At 46.1% G+C, this 25831-nt stretch overlaps 1 long non-coding RNA gene across 2 annotated transcripts in view; it reads left to right on the forward strand.

Annotated features, from left to right (window-relative positions):
• The window catches only part of LOC141571824 (uncharacterized), a 95808-nt gene that overhangs the window by 34224 nt on the left and 35753 nt on the right, over positions 1-25831 (forward strand). For both annotated transcript variants that reach the window (XR_012496881.2, XR_012496880.2), the window contains exon 2: positions 2658-2815. This is a non-coding gene — a long non-coding RNA (uncharacterized LOC141571824). The remainder of the gene's footprint in view (positions 1-2657; positions 2816-25831) is intronic.

The following is a 25831-nucleotide window of genomic DNA, read 5'->3' on the forward strand; positions in this document are numbered from 1 at the left end:
TCCTCAGGAGTTACAGTCAAACATCCAAAATGATTCTCCTTAGTACAACTACTGAACAGGAGGTTCCCAGATACGCTCAAGGATTTATCTTCAAAATATTTGTGCATCCATAGTCATAGCAACATCATGCATAGTAGCTAAAACATGGAAGCAACCTAAGTATCCATTGGTGGATGAATGGGTAAACGAAATGGGGTGTTTTCATCTAATAGAATATTATTCAACCTTAAAAAGGAAGGACGTTCTGACATATGCTACATGAATGAACCTTGAGGTCATTAGGATAAGTGAAATAAGTCAGTGACAAAAACATAAATATTGTGTGATTCCAGTTACCTGAGGTACTTAGAACAGTCAAAATCAGAGACAGGAAATAGAACAATGGTTGCCAGGGGTTGGGGGGAGAGGGAATAGGGAGTTAGTGTTTAATGGGCACAGAGTTTCAGTTTTGCAAGATACAAAGAGTTATGGAGATAGTAGCACAACATTCTGAACTTATTTAACACCACGGAATTATACACTGAAAATGATTAAGGTGGCAGATTTTATGTATATTTTATCACAATAAAAAAATACACACAAAATAGATGATCTTCAAACCACTCACACCTGATCAGAGGCAAGGATCCCTGAGCCAGAGGAATAGAGAAACTTGCAAATGGCTACCTCGGTCCCTTGACGATTCTTCACATGTAAAGATGGAGCAATTCTTAAATAAAAGGCAGTGGGAAAGTTAGATTCTACTTATGAAAATGCCATGTAGAAAAAAGTTTTCAGGACTGTGCTCTGCCTTTTCTTAAGAACTGAAGCCCACCTAAGCAGAAATACTCTCACTTTCCTCAAAATGGAGTGGTGACCGTGACTGTGGGGGAGTCAGCATTTCTCAGGAGGTTTTGCTCTGAGGGTTCCCACTCCACGTGCTAGCATGATGGAGGGGTAATTCAGTGCACTAAATGTGAGTCCGAGGTTCAAATCCCTCTCTGCCACTTACCAACTGAGGAATCTTGGAGACATGACTTAAGCTTTCTAAGCCTCAGACCCCTCATCTGTGACGAGGGTAGCTTTTAGCGAATAACAAACTACAGTCATGTACCACTTAACAACGGGAATATGTTCTCAGAAATGGGTGGTTAGGCGATGTCGTCATTGTGTGAACATCACAGGGTGCACGCACACACCTAGCTGGTACCGCCTACTGCACACCTAGGCAGTATGGTACAGCCTGTTGCTCCTAGGCTACCAGCCGCTGTGGCATGTGACTGTACTGAATACTGTAGGCAATTGTAACACAATGGTAAGTATTTGTGCATCTAAACATACCGAAACATAAAAAAGGCACAGTAAAAATAGGGCGTACAAGATAAATAATGGTACGCCTGTATAGGGCACTTAGCATGAATGGAGCTCGCAGGCTGGGAAGTTACTCTGGGTGAGTCAATAAGTGAGTGGTGAGTGAGTGTGAAGGCCGAGGACATTGCTGTCATCACTGTAGACTTTACCAACCCTGTGCAGTTAGGTGATACTTAGTTTATAAAGCAACATGAGATCAAATCAAACACAAGAGAAAATGATGCAATGAAGAGACGCGGTACACGTGAAATGTATGAGGCTGCTGTCGGGGTAAGACAGCATACTGTTTTACAGCAAACCTTTTTTACTGTAAGTAGAAAGAGTGCTAAAATACGATAAACAGTATAGTGCCGTAAATACATAAACTAGCAACATGGTTTTTTATAATCATTATCAAGTATCATGTACTGTATTTAATTGTATGTGCTATCCTTTTATAGGACTGGCAGTGCAGGAGGTTTATTTACACCAGCCTCACCACAAGCACACGAGTAAGCATTGTGCATGATGTTAAGACAGCTACGATGTCACCAGGTGATAGGAAATTTTCAGCTCTGCCATAATCGTATGGGACTACCACCTGACACTCGGTGTCATTGACTAAAATGTCGTGATGCCGCACATGACCTTACCTGAAAACTTGGTGGCTTCCAACAGCAGCACTTACTATTTCTCGTAATTCTATAGGTTAGGCGTGCAGCTCTTCAGGTTTGGGCTGCCTCGGATAGGGCTGGACGGTCTAGGATGGTCTCACTCCTATGCCTGTGACCCCGTGTGGGATGGCTGGAACAGCGGGGATCTTGCTCCACCTGATCTCTCATCCTCCAGGAAGCTAGCCTGGGCTTGTTCACACAGCATGCTTCAAAGCAGCGAGAGGGGGCAAGCCCTGATGCGCAAGCAATTTTAAAGCCCCTGCTTGCTTTGTGTTCGCTAATGCTCCGTTGGCCAAAGCAAGGAGACAGTCAATATCCAATTCAAAGGAAGGAGAAACAGACTCCACCTCTTGATGGGATGAGGTTGTGAGTGTGTGTGTGTGTGTGTGTGTGTGTGTGTGTGTGTGTTTGTGTGCAAAGAAAAATCTATTTTTTGCAATCTGCCCCAAAGGATAATAACAAAACCTACCTCAGTGGGTTCTCATGCGGCTCACACGAGATACCACATAGAAATAAAGCACTCGGCATGATCCTGGCACATAGTTGGCCTCCATGAATGCGAGTTTTCTTCCTCCTTTATCTCCTTCTTGATTAAGAACACATCTTTATGAAAGACACGACGGATCTGTTGACTCTAATTCTATTCTCTTTCAGAGCACTTGGAAATTGAAGCCATGTGGGACTTAACAAGAGATCAAATATGCCTTCGGTGTCCCAGGGCAGCAGCCCTGTCCCCAGAGCCTGGGGCGGCCCCTGTGATGGGGCCTGCCCGGCCTGGTGCTCTGGGCCCTGCTCCTCCCAGCCGGCTGCAGGTCAGTCTTGTTTTCATTACAAATTGCTCATAAGCACACACATCCCCAGATGCCCGCATAAAAGCTGGTATTAAAATTGTGTAATGGTGCTGTGAGCCTTGTTATGATTAAGGCAATGGTAAGCTGTTCCCCAGAGCTTGGGGTTCTAGTGGGGGAAAGCCCAGGGAAGCTGCACATACTCCCCAGTGAGACACCCTCTCCCCACCCCCCGTAAGTCTGGAAGGAGAAAGATACTGTGCTGTGCAAGCTGAGGGTGGATCAGTTATCAAGGGAATAAGAATTTGTGGGGGACAGAGATCTCTGAAGAGGGAGACCCCACGGGACAGAAGAGCAGCATTTGAGATAGTCAAAGGACTCTGTTGATGAGTTTTTCTGAGGCAGCCACCACAGTGCTCGGCAACCCCTGTCGTGGAATACTATGCCTTGCGTTTGGATGGCACTTCACAAGGGACCAGGCTTCCTGCTCTTACTGGGTCCTCTCAGCCCAGTGAGCTTGGCAGGAACCTGAGCCCCATTTTATAGATGTGGACACTGAGGTTTGAAACCCAGTGTTGTCATTCATTTACTAGGAATGCTCTTTCCTCTGTGTTTGGTGGCGCCTCCTGCTCCCTGATCCTGAACCAGCTGTATGCAACGCTGTTAGTGCTGATGAAATGTTAATTAATGACCTCTGGAACGTGCACTCTTCAACAAGCATGACTGTGTATTGTGTGTGTGATTATATATTATATGATAAATTATCCTGGGCGCCTTGCCATTGTAGCATCCAGAGTGCTTACAATGGCTGATGCAAATCTCATAATGAATAATGGGATTGATGGAAAGGAGAAGCTACAAAAACTCAAGGCTGGAGGGCAAAAGAAGTTGCAAGCTAGGAAACAGGCCATTGCTTCTTAGAACACTGAGCAAAATGGAAGAGAAAGCAAGTGATAAGCCTGAGGCCAGCGTTTGGAAGGCCAACATCATAATGATATAATAGTTAACATTTATTAAACCTTTTTCGTATGCCAGGAATTATGCTAAAGGTTTATATGGATTGTTTCCTTTCTGTAGCACCAGCAGCACCCCCATGAAGCATCACCACCTTGTTTTGTGCTCCCATATCCGGTTCTCTTCTTCTAGGCACCAGGTTAAAATTACACTTCCCCACACCCTTGCTGGAGGCAGGGCCATGTGACTAGTTTTGACCAATGATTGGTGAGTGGAAGTGATGTACATGACTTCTGGGCCAAAGCACTTACTAGCCTCCGGGAGGCCCTCCAGAATCCTATTCTAATCGTGGAAGTATGCGGCAGACAGGGAGGACACTTGGCTGAAACAGCCTGGATCATTAAGCCTGGATTGCGTGGGGGGACAACTGCTTTGGGAGGTCCCGAGACCTGGAGCTAAGGAATAGCCTTATTAAGAAATAAACCTTTGAAGTTTTAATCCACTGAAATTTTGGAGTTGTTTGTTACTGCAGCACAACCCAGCATATTCTGCCTAGTGGACATTCATTTTATAGATGAGGAAACTAGGGCTCTGAGAAGCTCAGGAACTTGCCCAGGGCACACAGATCATCAGTGGGAACACCAGCATTTGGACCCAGATATGGCCCCAAAGCCTGAGCTCTTACATACCGTGATATGATTCCACACACTAAAGACATGACCAATGATGAATCCTGAAAGGGCTTTTCAAACTGGAGGTGACCTGTTGACAGCAAGGTCTGTGGGAGCCTGACGTGGCTGAGACGTGGAGGGTGGGCTGGAATAGGGGGATGGAGCACACACCCTACTCCATAGTCAGTCACTACGGTTTGTGCTTGTTCAGCGTCTGCTTCTGGAGGGGCAGCCTTGTCACCCACCATCCCTGGCATTGTCACCACTGATATTTGTATGTCTCTGAGGAGAGGACAGCAAGAGCTGCTTCACCTTGGGAGCTGGAAGAGGCAGGATGGGAAGGGGCTGCTGATGTGGGGGTGGGGGGAGATGCTGCCAGAGAGAGAGGGGTCCGAGAATTTCTCTATCCCACTGCCACGTCAATCACCACAGCCCATGGCCCTGATGGCTTACTCAACGCCATCTTACCCTGACTTTCTCCTGGTGGAGACCTCCTCTGGAGCCCTACCCTACAATGAAGGCCATATACCCAGGGATGGGGTTTGCCATTCTGATGGGGTTTTACTGTCTATCTTAGCCAAACAGTTGTGGTGCTGATTTATAGGAGTATTTCCAAAGCTCACCTGAACAAAGGATCACCTGGGGCCACAGTTCATCATGTCCCCCAACCCCCCAAGATTCTGATGTAGTCATTTTACTGTGGGGCCTTTGGCTCCATGCACTTAACAAGCCCTCCATGGGACCCCTACCTCTGGCAAGGATTGGAAATAGCGACTCATGCAGTGCCCAGTGTGACTGAGCTGTTTGTGGAGTGAGGTTATGGGGTTGCTTTGGTGTCCTGCACGTAGCACAGGGTAATTCTTTTATCCATTTAATTTCTTACATTTCAAAAAAATAATCTTTAGTTTAAAAAAAGAAGTGTCCAGTTTTTGTTTTTGTTTTTCAAAATGAAAACCCCTGGTTTATGATATACCTCAATACCGTGTTTCCCTGAAAATAAGACCTAGCCAGACAATCAGCTCTAACGCGTCTTTTGGAGCAAAAATTAATATAAGACCTGGTCTTATTTTGCTATAATATAGTAAATATATTTTACTATATTTTATTATTTACTATCTTTTATTATTTTACTATAAGACCAGGTCTTATATAATATAATATAATATAATATAATATAATATAATATAATATAATACGGGGTCTTATAATTTTTGCTCCAAAAGATGCATTAGAGCTGATTGTCTGGCTGGGTCTTATTTTTGGGGAAACACGGTATTCCCTTTGAGAACCCTATGTGAGAAAAAAATTCAAGCTATGTGAGAAATAGCTTGAAGTCTCCCTCCCGGGAATATCTGTGATTCTTCTGAGTAATTATGTGTTTTTTTACCTTAGTGACACTGTGACTCTTGGAACTGACAGTATTATCCTCTTTGCTCTGGCACCTGGGAAGCCCACAGCCAAATGTATTGTAGTTCCCCTTAGCAAAGATTTTATGTAGCAACCAGGACGCATCTTATTTTTCTACCCTCATTTCTGAGTCATTTGTCCTAATATTTTTTCCTATCTTATGCACACCTTTATAAGCTTACACAAATCCTACTTGGAATTGGTTGGGATGGATATTAGTAAAGATAATTTTAGGGGAATAATTTCACAGAATCGCCGGCTCAGAGTTTTATCTTCTAGGAAATACAGAAGCTCAGAGAGAGGGAGTAGAGCTTCTTCAAGATATCCTGTGGTACATATTGGGCACATGAATCTCCTGGGGTCTTGGGACAGAGGGAAGCAGGTTGAGACTGAAACCAGGCATCCCAATGCAGGGCAATTTCTGGAACATCGTTCTGTGGGGAGGGCTGTGTGGTGGGTGGGCTGCCGCCTCCAGCATGGCAGAGTTCCCTCTTGCCCCCAGAGAGCTGTGTTAGCACCCAAGACATTCAACAGTTGGGAGTTAATTCCTTTGTGTCTTGATAATTCTTAGTTTTTCAGGTTCTCAATGAAAGTGCAAATATCCCTGGGAAGGGAGCAAGCTTCAGGTGTCTCAGCTAGTTCCAGGGACTCCCCAGAGGACATGGGGAGCAAAGTCCTGGGAAAGTGTGTGAGCCGGGCTGTCCCCATGCTTGAGGGGTCGAGCTGGCAAGCGTATGTGTGTGCCCGGGTGGGAGGAAGCAAAAACTGGCTTTTCCCAAAGGCCCTGAGTCCTACATGGGCCTCCTTCAGCCCAGGACTGTAATACGGAAAGAGGAGAAGAACGATGGAAAAAAGGCCTGCTTGGCAGCTCTGCCAAAGCCTGCCCAGGCAGAGTCCCCTGGTACTTCTGTGTGCCTTTGAGAAAGATGGTGCCACCTGCTCGGTTTTAAACTCTGCCCCACGTCCCCTGTGAGGCAGAGGGAGCCAGAGAGCTCAGAGGAGCTTCTCACCTCTATAGTGTGAGGCTGTACGAGGAGGCCCAGAATGAAAATGCACTGTGGGGAGAAATGTTCAGAGCAAGAGAGCTCAGAAGCGGAGAAACCCCCTAATTACAGTTCCAGGTCTCATTACCTCTCTGGCTTCTTGGCTCAAAGGTCCCATGACTGTAGAGACTCCAGCCTTGTGGCCTTGTGGCCTCAGTGTCCCTGGGGGCACCCGACCCTGCCCCGGCCCTTCATGAGACGCACGTGTGCGTGCGTGTGTCTGAGTGTGAGGGTGAGGCCTGGTGGACACACAGAGGCCCGCCGACGTCTATTACATGGAGAAACATCTGTTTTCTGCAGAACATCCACCGTATCAGATGTTTTACTGCAAGGAACCCATTTTTTTAATAAAATGAAAATGAGACATGGAAATCAAGGTAACCACATTTTAAATGTTTATGGAAGATAAAGGTTTAACCACAAGTCTTTCATCAAATGGAGGACAGTAGAAAAAAGTTTAGGGAATGCCCTTTGGCTGTCCTCGCCTGTATGGTGAAACCTCACAGAGTCTCACCTCATATAGTAGAGGGGCCCTCTGGGCAGCTGGAAATATTTAGCAATGTGTCTAAATGTTGTTGCACAGCAGCCCCACCATTGGGCCTGTCCAGCCACGATTGTTGGGAGAGAAAGATTTGCTTAAATGAAAAGCCCAGACTCAAGTGTGATGGGCGAACGGCACCCCGGGGTATAGAGTACACGGCCTCTGCTGGGAGGATGGGCTCTGAACTGATCCCCGAGCTGGGCCGGTGTGAGCAGATGGAGACAGGAGGGCCCAGCCAACTTGCCCCTTTGTTTCTGGTTTCCTGGGGCCCCCGGGGTGCTGGGTCAGAGCAGGAAGGCCCCTCCATCTCCTCCCTGTGAAAACGGGAGCTTTGGGCCTCTTTCTGAAGTTGTCATCTTAGATGTCCACCTCATAGCCCCTTAGTGAAAATCTCAGTCCCACCGTCATTTCCACTGAACAGTGTCACTGCTAGTGAGTGAAATAAAGCATTTTCTCTGCAGTTACATGGTCATGAGGGTGGAAAATAACCCTATTGCCCATTTCAAGGATTCTTCCTCCCAAGGACTAGTACGTACTCATATTTTAATCTTATTTTTTTTTTTAGCAGAAAGCTATTCCCATGTTACAGATGCAGAGAAAAGGGGGGATCTGACACCTCCGGACACAGTTCTGAGGTTGCGTGGAGCACAAAGCGAAGGGCCGAGTCTCCCAGATGGGGTTCAGAGAGGAAAATGGGGACTCGTGATGGGCTCCCCTCAGGGCGGTCCCCCTCCCCTCCCTTCCTTGAGGTCGTTCCTCTTTGGATCTGAAGTAACTTTTCCATTTTAGAGCAATCCCTCATCTCACAGTCACCATCGCAGGGATTTATCACTCTCACCATCAGCCTTGTGTCCCCCGAAGCACATAAAGTGTAGGATGGAGTGAGGGATCAAGTTGAATTATGTGACTGGCAGTTTACGGTCGGGGCCCCCCGGACATCCGATCCAGTGTCTGAGCTCAGTTACCACAGCTCTGTGCAACGGGCTGATTACACTCTCCTCAAGGGGGTGCGGGTCTTGAGGGCGAGGACACTGAGGATGAGGGAGGGGCCGAGAGGGCTGCGAGGGCCATGTGGCAGCTGACTCTGGGCACCCTTTGGGTCTCCGTGGCCTCATTGCTGTTCAGATCCCTGAACAGTTCCAGTGGGGGTCGTAGTGGTGGGGCTTGTTGGAGGAATGAAGTGAGATGGAGCCCAAGGGGGGCTGCTTTGATGTGCCAGTGAACTAGGTTTAGGGATAAGAGGAAGAAGTACCTTCCTCCCACCAGCTCCAACCCAGGCCACGTTCATCTCGCCGAGTTCGCAGGAACTAAATGTAAAAGGGTTTTCAACGGGGGCAGTGAAACCAGAGGTATTTCTTAGACTCACAAACCTCTTAAGCTATCAAATAAACTGGAGGATTCTGCTTGGCCCCGAGCTCGGTCTTTATTAGAGCTGTCATAGGCCAGCTGCTTGGCAAAGAGTCACCCACAGAACAATGATCTGATTTCTTAGCATATGCTAGTGGAATATTTGCAAAACCCTGACCTGTGCCACTCTGGCCAGGGTCCTTTCCAAGGGTCCTGGGAGGCTGAGACTATGATTCTGGGAACCCCAGGATGCATGAGGCCAATATGGAAATGCTTAAAGAACTCTGAAAGTTTCTAGACCCAGGTGTTAGAACAAACCAGGCCCAAGGTCGGGTCTCAAGAAATGTCTGTTGAATGAATCACTTCGAATAGGAATCAAGAGACCCAGATCTTGGTCCTGGTTCTGTCCTGTTTTGAAATAAAACGTGGAACTTCTGAGCATCAGTTTCCCTTGGGTGAAATGGACTGCAAATACCTGTCCTGGACACCTCTGAGGGCTGCTCTGAGGATCAAATGAGAGAGTGAATATGAAAGTGTGTTATGTCCTGCAGGGTCTGCAAATAGGCGTCCGTACTGCCCTGTTCCTTTTGTGCTCAGAGGTTCCTCTTGATAACCCACCATGACCCATGTTCACACAAAGGCACCCAGCCTTTCTCAGACTGGTTTCTCCTCAAGTCATCCTTCGTGTGAGCCTTTCCACAGCTCTCTCAAGCACGCGCGCGTGTGTGAGGTGTGATCAAACAATACAGTGAATGTCTAAATTAAAAAAAATTGTTACAGCAAAAGAAAAGACACATTGCCATTAATCCCCCTCAAAGTACTCCCCCTCACTTTGAACACACTTATCTCATCACTCTTGCCACTCTCTGAAGCAGTTCTGGAAGTCCTCTTTCGTGAGTGTCTTTAGTGGCGCTGTTGTGGCTGCCTTGATGTCCTGAATCATTTTGACTTTGGGGAAGAGCCAGAAGTCACATGGTACCAAATCCAGTGAATAAGGTGGATGTTTTTATTTGACAGAAATTGCCATATACCAGAAGTGATGTGTGACACGGGGCATTGTCATGAGGGAGGCTGATTCACGGCACACTTTGAAACACACCTTCTCTTAACGGTCGCTCATACCTGACTGACTGCACCAAACAAGTTGAAACTTGTCACACACTGTTACTAAGGTTTGACGCACCATTTCCCATATTGAAGATCCCTGCCTTTCCATTGGATGGCACTCGGCAGCCGCATTCACCGTATTTTGTGATCACAATGGAAAGGCTCCGTGCCACACATCACTTCTGGTATGTGGCAATTTCTGTCAAATAAAAACATTACAGTGTGTCCTCATCCACCTTATTCACCGGATCTGGCACCATGTTACTTCTGGTTCTTCCCCAAAGTCAAAAGACCATGAAAGATAAACGTTTTGAATCAGGACACTGAGGCAGCCACAACAGCACAACTAGACACTCAGGAAAGAGGACTTCAGAACTATTCAGAAAGTGGCAAGAACGATGGGATAAGTGTCTTTGAAGTGAGGGGAAGTATTTTGAGGGGAATTAATGGCAATGTGTCTTTTACTGTAATAATTATTTTTAAATTTAAACATTCACTGTATGTTTTGGTGAGAGAGAGAGAGAGGGAGAGGGAGAGGGAGAGGGAGAGGGAGAGGGAGATGGAGAGGGAGAGGGAGAGGGAGACGGAGAGGGAGAGGGAGAGGGAGAGGGAGACGGAGAGGGAGAGGGAGAGGGAGAGGGAGAGGGAGAGGGAGAGGGAGAGGGAGAGGGAGAGGGAGAGGGAGAGGGAGAGGGAGAGAGGGAGAGAGGGAGAGAGGGAGAGAGAGGGAGAGAGAGGGATGTGGGTAAAGATAGGATCTAGTTTGATTCGGGGAGAGCCCTTCGTTTTCAAGATATTGGTTCCTCTCAACATTTAGACCTCAGGTCTCTAGTGCAGCCCAGACAGCCACATTTGTCTCCACACCACCCTCTGCTGCCAGCCAACTTGAATCAGTTTCAACTTTCCAGGAAGGTGCAGTTCCTCTTCTTTGGTAATAATAAAATAGTGATGACTCCTCTTGTTCTAGAACTTTCTACTTAGAAACCATTTCCCAATAATAAAATTGCTGCCAATGTCATAGTCACAAGGAAGGGTTAAAGTTTATAACATATAAAGAGCTCTTCCAAATCAATGAGAGATAAGTCTCCCAAAGGAAAAGTGAACAAAAGACAAGAATTAGCAGTTTGCAAAAGAAGAAATGCATCAATCTCATTACTTCTCTCTACGGGCCAATTCCACTTAATGGCTGAGGAAATTGAGGCCAGGAGAAGTGAAGTCACCAGTTACACAATTGCTGATCCTGAGCGAGAATGAACCCCGATGAATTTAGAACCCAGAAGGGGTTATTATCATTCTCATTTTATAGACGAAAAGGCTGAAGTTCTGTCCATCTCCATTTTTTTTAAATTGAAACTTTATTTACGTACATATATTTTTTAATTTTATTGGGGAATATTGGGGAACAGTGTCTTTCTCCAGGGCCCATCAACTCCAAGTCATTGTCCTTCAATCTAGTGGAGGGCACAGCTCAGCTCCAAGTCCAGTCGCCATTTTCAATCTTTAGTTGCAGGGGCGCAGCCCACCATCCCATGTGGGAATTGAACCGGCAGCCTTGTTGTTGAGACCTCGCACTCTAACCAGCTGAGCTAACCGGCTCCCCCTGTCCATCTCCATCTGAACCTACACAACTTAAACCTGTGACTGTCTGCTTATGACATCCTCTTAGCCAGCTTGCTCACTAACTGAAGAAGTGGTGGGTATAGGAATCTGAGAACTGGAATTGGGGGTGGGGGAAAGAGAGGGCTGGGGGTGCTTGCACAGACGGAAGTTAAAAATTGTCAAATGTAGATTCTGCCTCTCCCACAGTCGCTCAGCCAGGGAGTGGCCGAGTCAGGCTTCCAACCGGAGCCTCTGAACGCAGAGCTGATGCTCTTGGTGCTGTGCCTTGTGACCCAGCCCTCCATTCGCCCCTGCACCCTGGGATGGGCACGGAGGATACAGTGAAGAGTAAGTCCAGCTGGATTTTTGCAGCCTGCCGAGCTGTGGTGGATACCTAATCTGGGGAGATCCCTGATTCCTTGACTCAGAAATTCGCATGTAAGTGCAGAAACCTAATAGCTAACCAGAGACAAGGGTTCTACTAAACCTAATAAGGTTTAATTGTTTCTATTTGTAATGTGAAATGACCTGGCTGGATTGTGGGGCCTGGGCCAGGACCCCTTCTTTCTTTAATATATGTTTGCTTCCCGCTGCTGAGGGAGTCTTCCTGTCTCTATTATTAATATGATATAGGCCTTTGGTTTCCAGTATCATCTCTTTGGAATTTCTGTCTCAGATCCTGTACAAATGAACATTATCCCCTGGCAGGAATGACGTTTTGGAGTCCTGGCATCAGGCTTGGGGCCTGGGGGTTTCATGCAAATATTGCCAGATCCTGTCAGCCTTGGCCCTGTCCTGGGTCAGCATCTCATCACTGGAAGAATCACCCTCCACCCATCCCCCCACTATTAGGGTCTGTGTTTAAATTTGAAAGCCTTGGGGTGCTCTCGCTGGAAGGGAGGAGGCTACTGGCTCATGAGGACTGTCATTCAGTGACTCTCCCAAGACAGAGGCTGAAGAGCAATTTTTCTGAATATCTCAGGCTAACTAGAAGGGGTTGGGGTGGGGTCACAGCTCACCTCCCAAGCTTTTGATGACGACAAATCTTGACTCTTTAAATGAGACTGCTGTACTTCCCACACTTTCCCAAATCACACCACATGTCGAACAGCATCATTGTTGGACATCACAAGGGAAGTTAGCACTGCTACTTATGGCCGGAGGGAGCTGCTGGTCTAAGGGCTCTGGCTGCCCCAGTGGCTGAGAGGATACGTATCTCAGCCCACCTGTAACCCGTCAGGGCCTGCCGAGGTGCAACAACTGGCTGGGTGGGAAGCTCTGGTAGGAATATGTGGACTGGCCTACACTGTCAGGCTGCCATTCATTTATATTATATTCGCCTCACAAACATTATTGAGCAACTGTCCTGTGCCAAGCACCATGCTCAGTGCTGGGATGGAGGCCGGAGGGGCAAAAGCTGGGACATATGGTCCCTGCCTCATGGAACTGAGAAAGAGAGACGTATAACTAAGTGGTTCTGTCACTGACTAGCTGAGTGACCTTGGGCAAGTCACTTAACCTCTCTGAGTGAACACTTTGTCGGTCAAATGAGAATCAAAAGCATGTACCTTATGGGACTGTTGTGTGGTTGGAAGGAGGTTTATTAAAGAGAATATTTATTAAACAGCTTTGCTCAATGACCAGCTGGTAGGCAGCACTTAGTGAGTGGGGAAGCATTTGATATGTGGTAAAAGGCTGGTGCAGGGCTATTAGGTTATTATTCCCCATCTCTACTCTGTATCATCTGATGATATTTTACAGTGGTTTCCCTGAAAGAGGTCTTTTAAAAGGGTTACATAGAATTATCTGGGAGGAAGTAGGGATGGGAGAGGAGGAGGCGATTGCTACATGTACTGATTGTCCTTTCCTAGTCCTAAAACTTTCTAGGGAAAGTAGACAAGGCTGCCGGCAGCCGGAGGCTACTGGTCCAAAGCCTCTGAGCTAGTGTAGGCTTGGGGAGTCTGTGTTTTTTGCCAAGTTTTCCAGGTGATTTGGAGGCAGAGCAGGTTTGAGAAACACTGGTGTGGGTGACAATTTTGGGGGTGACTTCCTGTCTCCATCCTACAGCCACAGGTCACAAGAGTCTATAACCATAGATCCTCTGCAGGCCATGTGGGAGCTACTAAGTGACCCTAGCCCTGTGCCACAGCTGATTGGATAAGGGATGGGTACCTGACTGAAACCTGGGCTATCAGAATTTCTTACCCGAAAATCTGGAATTCTCTGCTAACCAAGAATAGAATTTGTATTTCTCCTTTGAACAAAAGAAATTATTATTAGATTATTATGCCCCATCTCTTACTCTGCATCACCTGATGGTATTTTACAGTGTTTTCCCCAAAAGGAGAAATACAAATTCAGCACCAGCAAGGAGGCTTTTACCCACTCTGTTGACTGAGTTGGCAGAGAAACAAGGATGAAGTCAGTAGGAGAGGAAGAAACAGTGTCCCCTGGTTTCCCAGTGGCCTTCCATTTTCTGATTTCAGGCCCTTCCTTAGGCCCAACTGCTCTTGCCCTCAGGTTCTGTGAGACCTGCCGTTGCGTATTTAAGCTAGCATGAGGTGGTTTCTGTTTCTTGCAACCAAAACAGTTCTCCTTACTAAAAGAAGGGGAACCTATTTATTTTACTACAAGGGTTTGGAGGATTAGGGGATTAAACCAGGAGTCTGGAATGTATTTAGTTAAAAGTGTTAAATCTCTTATCATCTCACTTAAACTAATTTTTAGCCCAGAGTAGTCTCAGCATTGAACCTGAAGCTTTTACAATCTGCTTCTTATACCTGAGAAACCGAGTGTTCACTCAACTTTACCCAGATGGCAACTTGGAACAATAATGATGATAATATGAGGTGTGGTCAAAAAAATATGGTGAATGTTTAAATTAAGAAAAATTTATTACAGTAAAAGACACATTGCCACTAAGCCCCCTCAAAATACACCCCCTCACTTCAAACACATTTATCCCATTGTTCCTGACACTTTCTGAACAGTTCTGGAAGTCCTCTTTCGTGAGTGTCTTTGTTTTATCCTCCATCATGACAGGGCTCTGTGTCACACACTGCTTCTGTAACAGCAATTTCTGTCAAATAAAAACATTGCAGTGTGTCCTCATCCACCTTATTCATGTGACTTCTGGCTCTTCCCCAAAGTCAAAATGACCATGAAAGGTAAACGTTTTGAATTGATTCAAGACATTGAGGCAGCCATGACAGCACAACTAAAGACACTTATGAAAGAGGACTTTCAGAACTGCTTTGGAAAATGGCAAGAACGATGGGATAAGTGTGTTCGAAGCAAGAGGGAGTATTTTTTTTTTTTTATTAAATTTGTTGGGGTGACAATGGTTAGTAAAATTACATAGGTTTCAAGTGTGCAACTCTGTAATACATCATCTATATTATCCCATTGTGTGCTCACCACCCGGAGTCAGTTCTTCTTCCATCACCATATATTTGACCCCCTTTACCCGTATCTACCACCCCCCAACCCCCTTACCCTCTTACATCTGTGTCTATGAGTTTTTGTTTCTTTATTTGTTTGTTTTGTTCCTTTGTTGCTTTCAGCTTTATATCCCACATATGAGTGGTGAGGAGGAGTATTTTGAGGGGGATTAATGGCAATGTATCTTTTACTGTAATAATTTTTAAAAATTTAACTGTTAATTTTAAAATTAAAATTAAAATTGTATTTTTTTAAAAATGTAGCTGTATTTTTTGATCACACCTCGTATATGCCTTATAGTTCAGCTCGCATTTGTAGGAGACCAGAAATACAATCATTTAATTTGTTTATTCTCTGCATCTGCTGTATTCTGAGCATCATGATATATGCTATTTAAAATTGTCTTTTAGTTCACAGAGGGCTCCCACTAGAAACTTTACAACCAGCACTTGTTCACTGTGTGGATAACAGCACCAAAGAAAATGGGTTTAAATTAAAAGAGAATGTAGCTCCAATTGGCAATGGAGGGAGAAGCAATGGGTGATGGGGTGGGGGGTGGGATTACGTGCCCAGAAATCTTCAAGAACAGAGGTGATATGATCAAGACATATGCTTGTCCGATGGCAGTGGCTAAAGCCTTGACTCTTCATTATGTTTTCCTCAGCCCTGGGCTTTTATGTTTCTAAATGATGAAGTTGTCATGTGAGACCGTGACCCCAGTGCACCCTCTTTAAATGATCAGTTTACACTGCAGTGGCCTAGTTTTGGTTCCTGTAATCACGGAAGCTGTTTCCTCACTCACAAAATGAGGTTGATAACACTACTGATGTATTAGTCAGGTTCTCCAGAGAAACAGAACCAACAGGATCTGTCTATCTATCTATCTATCTATCTATCTATCTATCTATCTATCTATCTATCTAACTATATCTAGAGAGGTTGATTTGTTTTTTAGGAATTGGCTCACATGACTATGGAGGCCCAAGTCTAAAATCTGAAGGATAGGCCTGCAGGCTGGAGACTCAGGGAAGAGTTGCAGTCTGAGCCCAAAGGCAGTCTGCTGGCAGAATTCCTTCTTGCTCAGCGGGGGTCAGTCTTTGGTCTATTCAGGCCTTCAACTGGTTGAACGAGGCCCACCCACATTATGGAGGGTAATCTGCTTTACTCGAAGTCCGCTGACTTAAATATTAATCTCATCAAACAAACAAACAAAAAACCCTTCACAGAAATATCCAGAATAATGTTGGACCAAATGTCTAGGCACCATGCATGGCCTAGCCAAGTTAACACACACAAAATTAACTATCACAGTGTGTCTCCTAGGACAGGCCTGAAGAGTTAATTAGTCAGGAAACGTGAGAAGTGTTTTGTAGATGGCAAACTACTCTGTACCGCTATGAGAAGGGGGAGCTCTGAAGATCCCTCCCCCGACCCCCAAGCCAAAGGGTCCTGGCACATGGAGGGTTAACTGTCTCCACTGCTCTTCCACCTGTTGTCAGAACTGTCACTACCCCATCTCCCCCCACCCTGACCTTCAGGTGAGGAGGGGCTGCAGAGGGGCCTGAAGTTGCCCGACACCTGATACTTCCTTCCTGCCTGGATTAAAGTCATATTGTCAATATCATGTCAGTGTTTACCAAATTAACAAATGGACTTCAAGTTAAACACCCGGCGATTTGTGAGATGGGTTTTTTTTTTGGTTTTTTTTTCAAATGTGACCAGGCTCAGGGGATTACTCACAGGTGATGGGCTCTTTGCCGTTTTGGGACTCCTGGCCTTTAACTTCATGTCACTTTAAATTGCTTTTCATGGAAAACCACCTCCCTGCCATTCCTTTGCCTCCACTGAGAGCCTCCGGGCAGGCATTTCTGTGCACAGCTGGAGTCTTGCCTTGCTGTGGGGGAAACTTCTTTCTTCTGGGCCCAACAGAGACAAATCTCCTGTGCTCAGTGGCTCCAGAATGGAAAATAAAGTGTGTTGAAACACTTCACTCCCCACCAGGAATTTCTACCAATCTAGCTGAGCCGAGCAGGGCCAAGCTGAGTGGAGCAGAGCTTCTAGCCAGTCATTTACGGTCTGCTAATGAGCAACAAAGAAAGCAGAGGTTTCTCCGTAAGGTGGGCATGACATCAGCATCTGATCTGGGCATTCCCTTTTGCGTCTAGACTTGGCATCGTGTCCACAGCCAAACACCCAGGGATGCGACTGCATCTTCTCCTGGCAGTTGGGAGGCCGCCTCCATGGGTTAAGCCTGCTCTGCTTGGAGGATGCGCTGAGTCCACTGCTTCTCAGCGATGGGAGCCGCCTTGACAGACCCCGCGGAGATGGGCACTCAGGCAAGCATGCCTTCGGGAGACAAAGCGATGCATGTCTGTAGCAGGTTTGCATGCTGAGCTTCATTCTGGAGCCCGTTAATTTTTAAATGCTATTTATTTTGGAAAGACGTTAAAAGGAAAGAAAGAAGTGGATTTCAGCACCTTCGCCATGTGTTGTTCTGCAGTGATTTCTGAAAGGCAGGCAGCAAAGCAGCCATTTGAAAAGTGAAAGACTTAGGTCAGTTATTTTTCTTTCCTTGGCTTACTGGACAGCACGAAGCTGGTTTAACTGAATTGACCAGTTGTTTGATGAATCAATCAATCAGCAAATATTTGTTCTGTGAGGCCTGTGAGCGAGGCACTCACTGTTTGATTAAGTTGTTTGATGAAACAGAACACATAGACCTGTCTTCTAGGCCCCTTGTAGACACAATCTAGCTGTGTGCAGCTAATTACTTTACCACCTCTAATTACAGATACACGCTCAAACCGAGCTCTTTTCCTTGAACCTAAAGTTAATCCTGGAAATCTGGTAATGCAATTACTATGCTTGTTTCAACAAGTGAGAGAAGAGGGAGGCGGGAGGGAGAGAGAGAGAATATGAATATGCCCCATTTATGCAGCCCCACATGAGGGCGAGTTACAAAAAGACTTTTATATCCCAAGAAAAACGAAGGTCTGTAATTGAGCATGATTTGGTGTCCAAGAGTTGGCTTTGAAAAGGAGCCGGAACCAACTTTCCTAAGTGGCATTTAATGTACTCCCCATGGGTTTAGCTTTTTCATTAGCTTGGTTTTTAATTGATGTCACAACTCAAAGTCAGGGCCATATTTCAAGAAGGAGGAAAGAATGAAAACACTCAGGAAACACACAAAACAACCAAAAAACTAAACCACAACAGTGAAAAAACATGTCTTTCTTTTAAACATCATCTTAGTATGAGGCAAACTGATCTGTCAGATATGCTTGTCATATCCACATATTTTATAATCCAATATGTTCAGGCAAGAATTTTGGCACGACCTGCCAACAAAACCTGAACTTTTCTTGACACTTTAAAGAGCACGTAATATGTTTGGGGGGGGAGGCTTCAGATTTGGGGGAGGCCTTAACTCTTTCATTCGTCATCTAAGAGTCCTTTGGGGTAAGCGTCACCTAAGAGCAGCTCGGTGTTGACCAGCCTTGAGCTCCACCGGTGGCTGTGGCTACAGCCCCCACCTGTGGCCACTCCCGAGCATGTGAGTCAGGAAAGCTTTAAACCCAACCCTCTCTCAAGGATGATCTCACATGGAATACCATCCAAGTCAGTTCAATTCACCGAACCACAGAGTTGCACGGGACTGTTTTGATGATCTAATCCAGTGGTCCTCAGTCTTGGCTACACACTGGAATCACCTGGAACGCTTCCAAAAGGACAAAGACTGATGCTTGGTCTCACCCACCACTATTCAGAAGCCCTGGAGTAGGTGGCTACTGAGAGCTTTTCTAAGCCTCCATGTGACTCTAATGTGACGCCATGGTTGGGAACCATAGTCCACCTCTCATTTTACAGAGAAGGAAACTGAGGGCTCAAGATGGAGGCGACTGCCCGTGTAAGGGCCAGGACTCGTGTCTAGGCAAATGTCAGCTTGGTTTGCTAGGTGGTTGATGAGCACCTATAGAATGCTTAGGCCTGCCCTGGGCGCAGAGGGGTTACAAGAGGAACGTGAAGCCCGCTCCCGGCCCTCAAGGAGTGTACGGCCTCGGTGGGGCGGCAGAACTAATGGGGGAAGCCGTCAAATGAACATGGTAGGGCAATGTTCAGTTAAGAGCAGAGCTTCATAACATCCAAGGCCAAGTCCAGACTAACGTGTCCTGGAAGAGATGCCAACAACATTGGTTAGAGTAGTAAGTAAGCCTTCGTGGGGTCAGGAAGCCCCAGGCAGAGCTCAGGGCAGGGAGATGTCGCTAGTGAAGGGAGAAGAGGGCACTCTCCAGGGGGGAGAGCTTAGGTGACAACCTGGAGGTTGGAATGAGTGGTGTGTGTGTCATGTGCTTTGCCGGCCTTTGCTGGAGAGAGCCTAGGACCTGAGGGAGCATGTGGGGTATGACGAGTCAGGGCAGAGAGGCTGGGCCACAGCGGATAAGTTAAAGGGTGACTGCCCACACTGGGGGGACATCATTGAAGGTTGAAACTACAAGACAAATGGCATTCAACATGAAGGGGTCTGGTAAGAATCCCGTTCTGATTGGTTGGTGCCCAAGTCAGACCAATAGTTAAATAGTTTGAAGACCTTCCCTGTATCTCATCCTTGGCCACGTGGGGCCAGGTCCTTTGGGAACATTATCTTGAGCCGTGAACTTGAGGGAGTTGTGCTGTTACACGGAGGAGGCAGCTAGAGCTCAGTCCCTCTTCATGGGCATGCAGAGATAAGTGAGAGAAGAGAGGCTTCCAGTCAATGCTACTAAAAGCACCGTGTTCTCAAGTCCTCAGCCCATTGTCCCATTGTCAGGGCCATGAGATTGGTGGGGCCTCTCTTTCCTTGCACACATGTGCATCGTCTCGCGGAGGCTCCCTTACCCCTGTCTTCTCTTCTCCTTCACTTCTTGTGTGGTTGTCTGTTTCCTCTCTTGAATCAGTGGTTCAATCCTGCCTTTACTGTGTTTTGTATAAGAACAGGCCCAGAGGGCAGGGGCCAGCATCCTGGGCCAAGTAGTAGCTTTGGGAAGCAGAAGAGAGGTGGGGTTTCAGTATCAGATGTCCCTTCCTTCAGAGACATTTTGCTCAGAGCCCCTTAGGAGCCCACAGGAAGACAGGCATTCTTCTTGGGTCCACTCTTCAGCTATGCTGCCTCCTTTCCCATCACACATTTGTCACTTGATCCTTATCACCTCCATTTGCTTTCTAGGTGGGTGCAGCTACTAAAAAGCCACTCCCATTCTGCAGAAGTCAATTGTGCTACACTATGTGTGCTTTGGAACGCCCCTGAGGATAATAGTTCTCGTTTCATTGGGTGGCGACCATATGTAAAGAAGATAATCCATATAACATGCTTAAAATAGAGGCTGGCATATAAATATTATTGTATTATCATTGCTCTAAATGAAGAACTTGAGACAGACATGTTCTGTAGACTTTCTGGAAACTGGATACTGGGAACTATTTTGTAACTTGTCATGTTACTTAAGTGGTTCTTAAACTTTTCACCAAAGCATCCTACATATCAAAGAAGACTAGAAACACAAACCTAAGGAATCTAGGGGCTTAGATCGATTCCACAAGAGTTAAATGTCTTGGACTTTCGTGTTATCTTTTAAAAAATGCATGCGGATTTTTCGTTTTATTTCTTGATGGACCCATGTTTGTTCCAGTGTAGAAATAGTGGTTTCCCTCTCAAAGTATTTATAAAATCAGCTTTCCTAAAGCTAAGTGATGCTTATTCATTATATAGTGAGCACATCTAAGGGAGTGTAACTCCCGTTTGAGGGACATGAAGTTAGTACACGGCACATCTTAAACAGCCAGGGACTGTTTCCATGTCGGATGGGACTTTGGCTCTCCTACAGAAAGCAGGAGGGAGAAAGTTACACATAAGCAGCACCCCCTCCCTGGGAAGGAGGCGAGGCCAGCTATGTGAGATGATGATAACTTCATCCCTGAAAGCTGGCAGCTTTTTGTTCTTGGCAGACCCAGAGGCCCCTCTATGTGACTCTCTGGGCTCCAGACTGGGGGCTCTGTTCCCGCCAAGCCCCAGGGGGGCCACAATATGAAAGATGTAGCGTGACTTGGTGCCTCGAGGCAGGCTGTGTGCTGAAACGGAGGCGAGACAGACTGTCAGCGTGGAAACCATGCGGTGACAGCTTCCTTCACCCTCCAGACCTGTCAGCTCATGGGGGAACTGACAGGCCTCGACTAATAAGGTAAACAAAGGCTTTAGAGCATGGAGGAGGAATGCCGGAATTCTTTCTTTAATGTTTCCCTATTCATAACATGTCACAGAGTTAATGCCTGGCCCAGTGGAGGTAGCAGTTCCTGGCTTTTAAGATCTCCCAAGGGTGGTGAGTAGAGAGATTGGAAGTCCAGAGACTGAGCTCAGAGTCAGAGCAGCTCTCTCATCGTTGGGCAAGGCATCTGGCCACTTCCCTGGGAAGTCCATGGCTCCTGAGGTTACATGTTTGAGGATAGAGTCCAGACTCTAGCCTGGTGGTCGAGGCCTGGTCATGGCCATCGTCCAGCTTTGCTTCTCTCTACTCCAGTGCTCTTTACACTCGCTCACCTTTCATATCCCAGAAGTTCAGTTCTAATTCTCCTGGGGAACCTAGACAGGTTCCAGGAAAAGCTGCCTCAGCTTTACCTTCTCTGAAGACTAGCCAGTGTGCACGCTCCCATTTGGCTTTGGATCTAGAAAAGCCACAGCTTTTCTGGATCAAATCCCTTCCTACCTTGAGTGTTTCTGCCTCCTGGACCTCTTTCCTATGCTCCCTCCCACACTCCCCCTTGCAAGGCAGAACCCCTCAGCAGGGCTAGGATGGCAGCAATACAGTATTTCTGTGCCATTACTTAAAAAGACAAATGGCCTGTTAGTTTTTTAGGATGTAATTTAAAAGCCATTTGTCTGGTGGTAATAACTGGAAATGGACTTCCACTGTAGGCCAGTAAGACTTCCTCCAGGAGCGAGAGATCAGCTCATGGGGACCTGACCAGTTGGCTGTGGCTGTTTTCAGACTTACCCACTGTTTCCACTGGAAAGCCCAGAGAGGGGGTGAATGGCAGTTTGAGGAAACTGTGAGCTCACAGAGCGCTTTAGAGAAAGGCAGATACCTTTCTCTGGAACCACACAGTTACTCTTGTTTGTCTTAAACAGCCAAACCTCACCAATCAGAACCCTTGAAATCTGAAAAGGCTGGGCGTCATCTTTGTCCTCTCTTTAAGAATCTGCAGGCAAATTTGAGTTATCTGGCTTTTGTGCACCTCAGAAGTGACATTTCTCAGACAACTGAGGCTTTTTTCTGTCGACAGCAAAGCTTTTATTTTAACCATTCAAGATAGACAGTTTTCAGGAATATATTAGCTGCACCTCTTCTCCAGCAGGATTCTTGCAGAGACATTAAGTGTTCATTGATGAAACAGGGCCATTATTTTGAATGTCACTTTTAAAGGCTTTGTCTTCTCTTTGCTATTCTTTTGTTCATTATATGCTATTTTGCAATTACATCACCCCATCTATCGTGGTATTTAATATACATCTTCTCCTTATTTAGTGGGAAAAAACGATGAGAACATCCCAAATGGTAAAATAAATGATGATGTGTTCACTCAGTGGCTTCCTCTGTGACCTTTGAAAAGGATGTAGAAGGCTATTGATATAGAAATGAGAGTAGCGCAAAGAAGTTTATGCTATATCGCTACGTGATGAAGAAGGCTGCTAAATAGTCTGTACACTAGAATGGTCCCTATGCCTGGGGATCCTGGTGAGCTCTGATTCCAGACTGTTCAGATCTGCAAATAAAGATGCCAGAATACTTACCCTTAGATGAAAGTTCGGTGCATTCAATTAATGCACCGAACCTACCACGTGCCAGATGCTGTTTTAGGAACTTTCACCGTGATCTCTGTTATCATCCTGATGATGACACTGAGGTTATCCTTGTTCAATGGAGGAAGATGCTAAAGCTAAGAGAAGTCGTATAGCTTACTCCAGTTTTCACACAGGGGAAAGACAGTGGAGCTAGGATTTGAATATAGATGTAACCAATTAGCTGTTGCCTCAGTAGCGCTGCATGATGCATAGCAAACAACCGCAAAACCTCAGTGGTGGGCAACAGTAAGTGCACATTGCTTACCCTTCTGGGGCCTGCGGGGAGTTAGCCAGGCACTTCTGTTCTGGGCTGGTCTCACTCACACGTCTGGTGCTTGACTGGCCATCGGCTGATCTAGGCTGGTCTTCTCTGGGGCAACTGAGGTGACTCAGTTCTGCTCCACAGGTCTTTCACCCCTCAGCAGGCTACGCTGGGCATGTTCTCGTGGTAAATGACAAGGTGGAAGAGAACAAGAGGAATCACACAGGACCCTTGAGGCCAGGCAGGGAACTGGCACATGGTCATTTCTATTGGTCAAACCAAGTCACATGATCAAACTCAGAGTCAAGAGGCTCTTTTATGGAAGGAACTGCAAAGTTATGTCGCAAAGGGTAGATACAAGACAGGTGGAAAAGCTCTCAGCCACATACAAGTTGCCCTTTTCAAACAGGTGCTCTGAGATCTTCATTTAGGCATTCATCTCATCTTTTTGAGGTTTTGGTAAAGTATGTGTGCGGTGGGGTGGGGACAGGAAAGTTGTGAGGGGAGCTAAGGAGAGGAAGGAGACAGATAGATATATGTTTAACCAAAATAACAACATTCCATAGTATGTTATTGGCTATATGGAGGGGAAAATTATCCTATCCTTAAATAAATTGGGGAGATGCAGAATAAATCAGACTTAAATTTTATCTACTGCGGTACTTCTCACTGCCTTTAATATTTCAGTGTACATTGTGAAGATATGGGTAGAATATTAAATAGTTCCCAAACTAATTTGATCATGGGATACTTTTTATACAGCCTTCCCATTAACGTTCTCTTAGAAAAACATGTTCTGGGGAACCTGTTTTGGAAACACTGGACTAGATGATTTTTAGCGGATGACATTTCATACCACGTTCTGTTATTCTACACTATTTTGTAACATGGGGATCCACTCTGGGACTATGAAGGGAAGGAGAGAGTTTTTTTTTGTTGTCCTGTTTTGTTTTGTTTTTTTCCATCCCTACACTAAATGGACCCAGACTCATGACTCAGAAAGAAAGACAGAATAACTTTCCACAACACTTCCTTGGCTGTCAGCAGGTAATATGTTACTGCTGTTACTGTTTCTTTGCTGCCAGGCTCTGCCTCTCAGATGCCACGTCTGGGCAAGGGGCTGAGGGACACGCATCTTGGGGTGTGCAGTGCATGAGCTTTGTGAAACTTCTCTGCTCCTCAGATATTCTTTCCTTTTCCCAATGGGTATCACAATAGTTCTGGGTGCTCGAGAGCCCTGCAAGTCTTTCCTTCAGGTAACTGCTATCGCATAAATAAAATTGCAAGCGGAAAGGGAACACAATTTAAAGAGCAGTTATCACACACAGGGAATGCGTGTTTGAATACAATCAACCATGTAGATTCTAAGTAATGGTTCTTCATTTGGTAAGTGGGGCCACAAGATTTCTGCTTGTTACTCTTGAAGGCCCCATATGTACCTGAAAATATCAAAATGACATTAAAAAGAAAGAAATCTGTAACTCAGTGAAAAGTGGTTTAATTTTTCTAACGGGTTTGTTTCATCACTGTCCTGTCTCACCCTCAGCTCACGACCAAGCATTGCTGTCCTGGGCTCTGCTTCTTGCTAGTTCCGGCTCCCCAGGAAGCCCTGTTCCGCCAGGACTAAAAGGCCATGACACCATTTTGTTTCTCCTCTGCTTGCCATCCGAGCAGCTGGAGGAATGGACCCTTGCACCTCGTTCCTGCCCTCCCCCCTTTGGGACTACATCCATTAATCTGACTTGGACCCAGCTACCTGGGAGTGAGTACCAGTCTGCTAGAAGTTTCAGCGAGGAGTGGGATGGGAGCCTGTAACAAACTCTGCACGAGGCAACCACCTCTTACTTCCTTGCAGAGGCTTATTAACAAAAATGATTGTAGCTGACTTGGCAGGGCTCGATGTGACCTCTCGTCTGCTCTTCCAGTGATCCCATGTCTTAGATGGCACCGCGTTTACTGTTCTAGGAGTCACACCCACTACGTGTGTGATAGTGTGTGAACTAATGCTCTTTGGAACTTGTGTTCATTTACAGAACACATTTCTCAGGTGTATATAAGTTATGCATGAGTCTGTGTTGTTAATCATTTGAAATTTAATTTGAACATGACGGTGTTTTTTCTTACTCTTCGATATTCCCTGTCTCTCCCACTCGAGCTTATGAAACACTTCAGAAGCAATCTGGGTCTCCTTTCCTATCAGTGTGGCGTTCCTGACTTTTAGTTTAATTGGTGGGGTGCTTAGGAGCCTAGGTTGGGGTGGGGTATCTTGGCCGAGGTAACTTAATGAGTAGAGCATCTGTGATCAAGCCCCAGGATTCCCTACCCCACAGGCTCTTCCTCTCTCCCCATCCTTTCCCCAGGCTTGGCGGCCTGTCTGCTAAGGAAAAGCTAATTGATAAGGCGGCCAGGTTGTCAACCCTCCCCAGCTCTGCGCTCAGGCTTCTGAGGGACTTTCCCAGAATTCCATTAGGCAAGGGCACAATATTGATTAATGTCCAGTGATTATTTCCCTTTGTCAATTAGAATTCTCAAAAGTGAGAAGGATTTTTTCTTGCTAACAAGAAGGTGTGAGTTGAAGAACTACAGAAGGCAGAACTCTAATTAGTTCTCATCAGGGGTTCCCCCTGTGGGAATTTGGTTCTACACACACACACACACACACACACACACACACACACTCACACACTCCATCCCCGCTCAAGTGTCATGACCTGCGCAAAAGGCAAGTTCAGTTCCCACAGGTGCAGAGAACCCTCTCTCCTAAATGAGGGAGAAGAGAAAAGTGATGAGAGCTG

The sequence above is a fragment of the Rhinolophus sinicus genome, chromosome 2 (assembly GCF_057876585.1).
Source record: "Rhinolophus sinicus isolate RSI-liver-muscle chromosome 2, RSI-T2T, whole genome shotgun sequence".
Classification (NCBI taxonomy): Eukaryota; Metazoa; Chordata; class Mammalia; order Chiroptera; family Rhinolophidae; genus Rhinolophus; species Rhinolophus sinicus.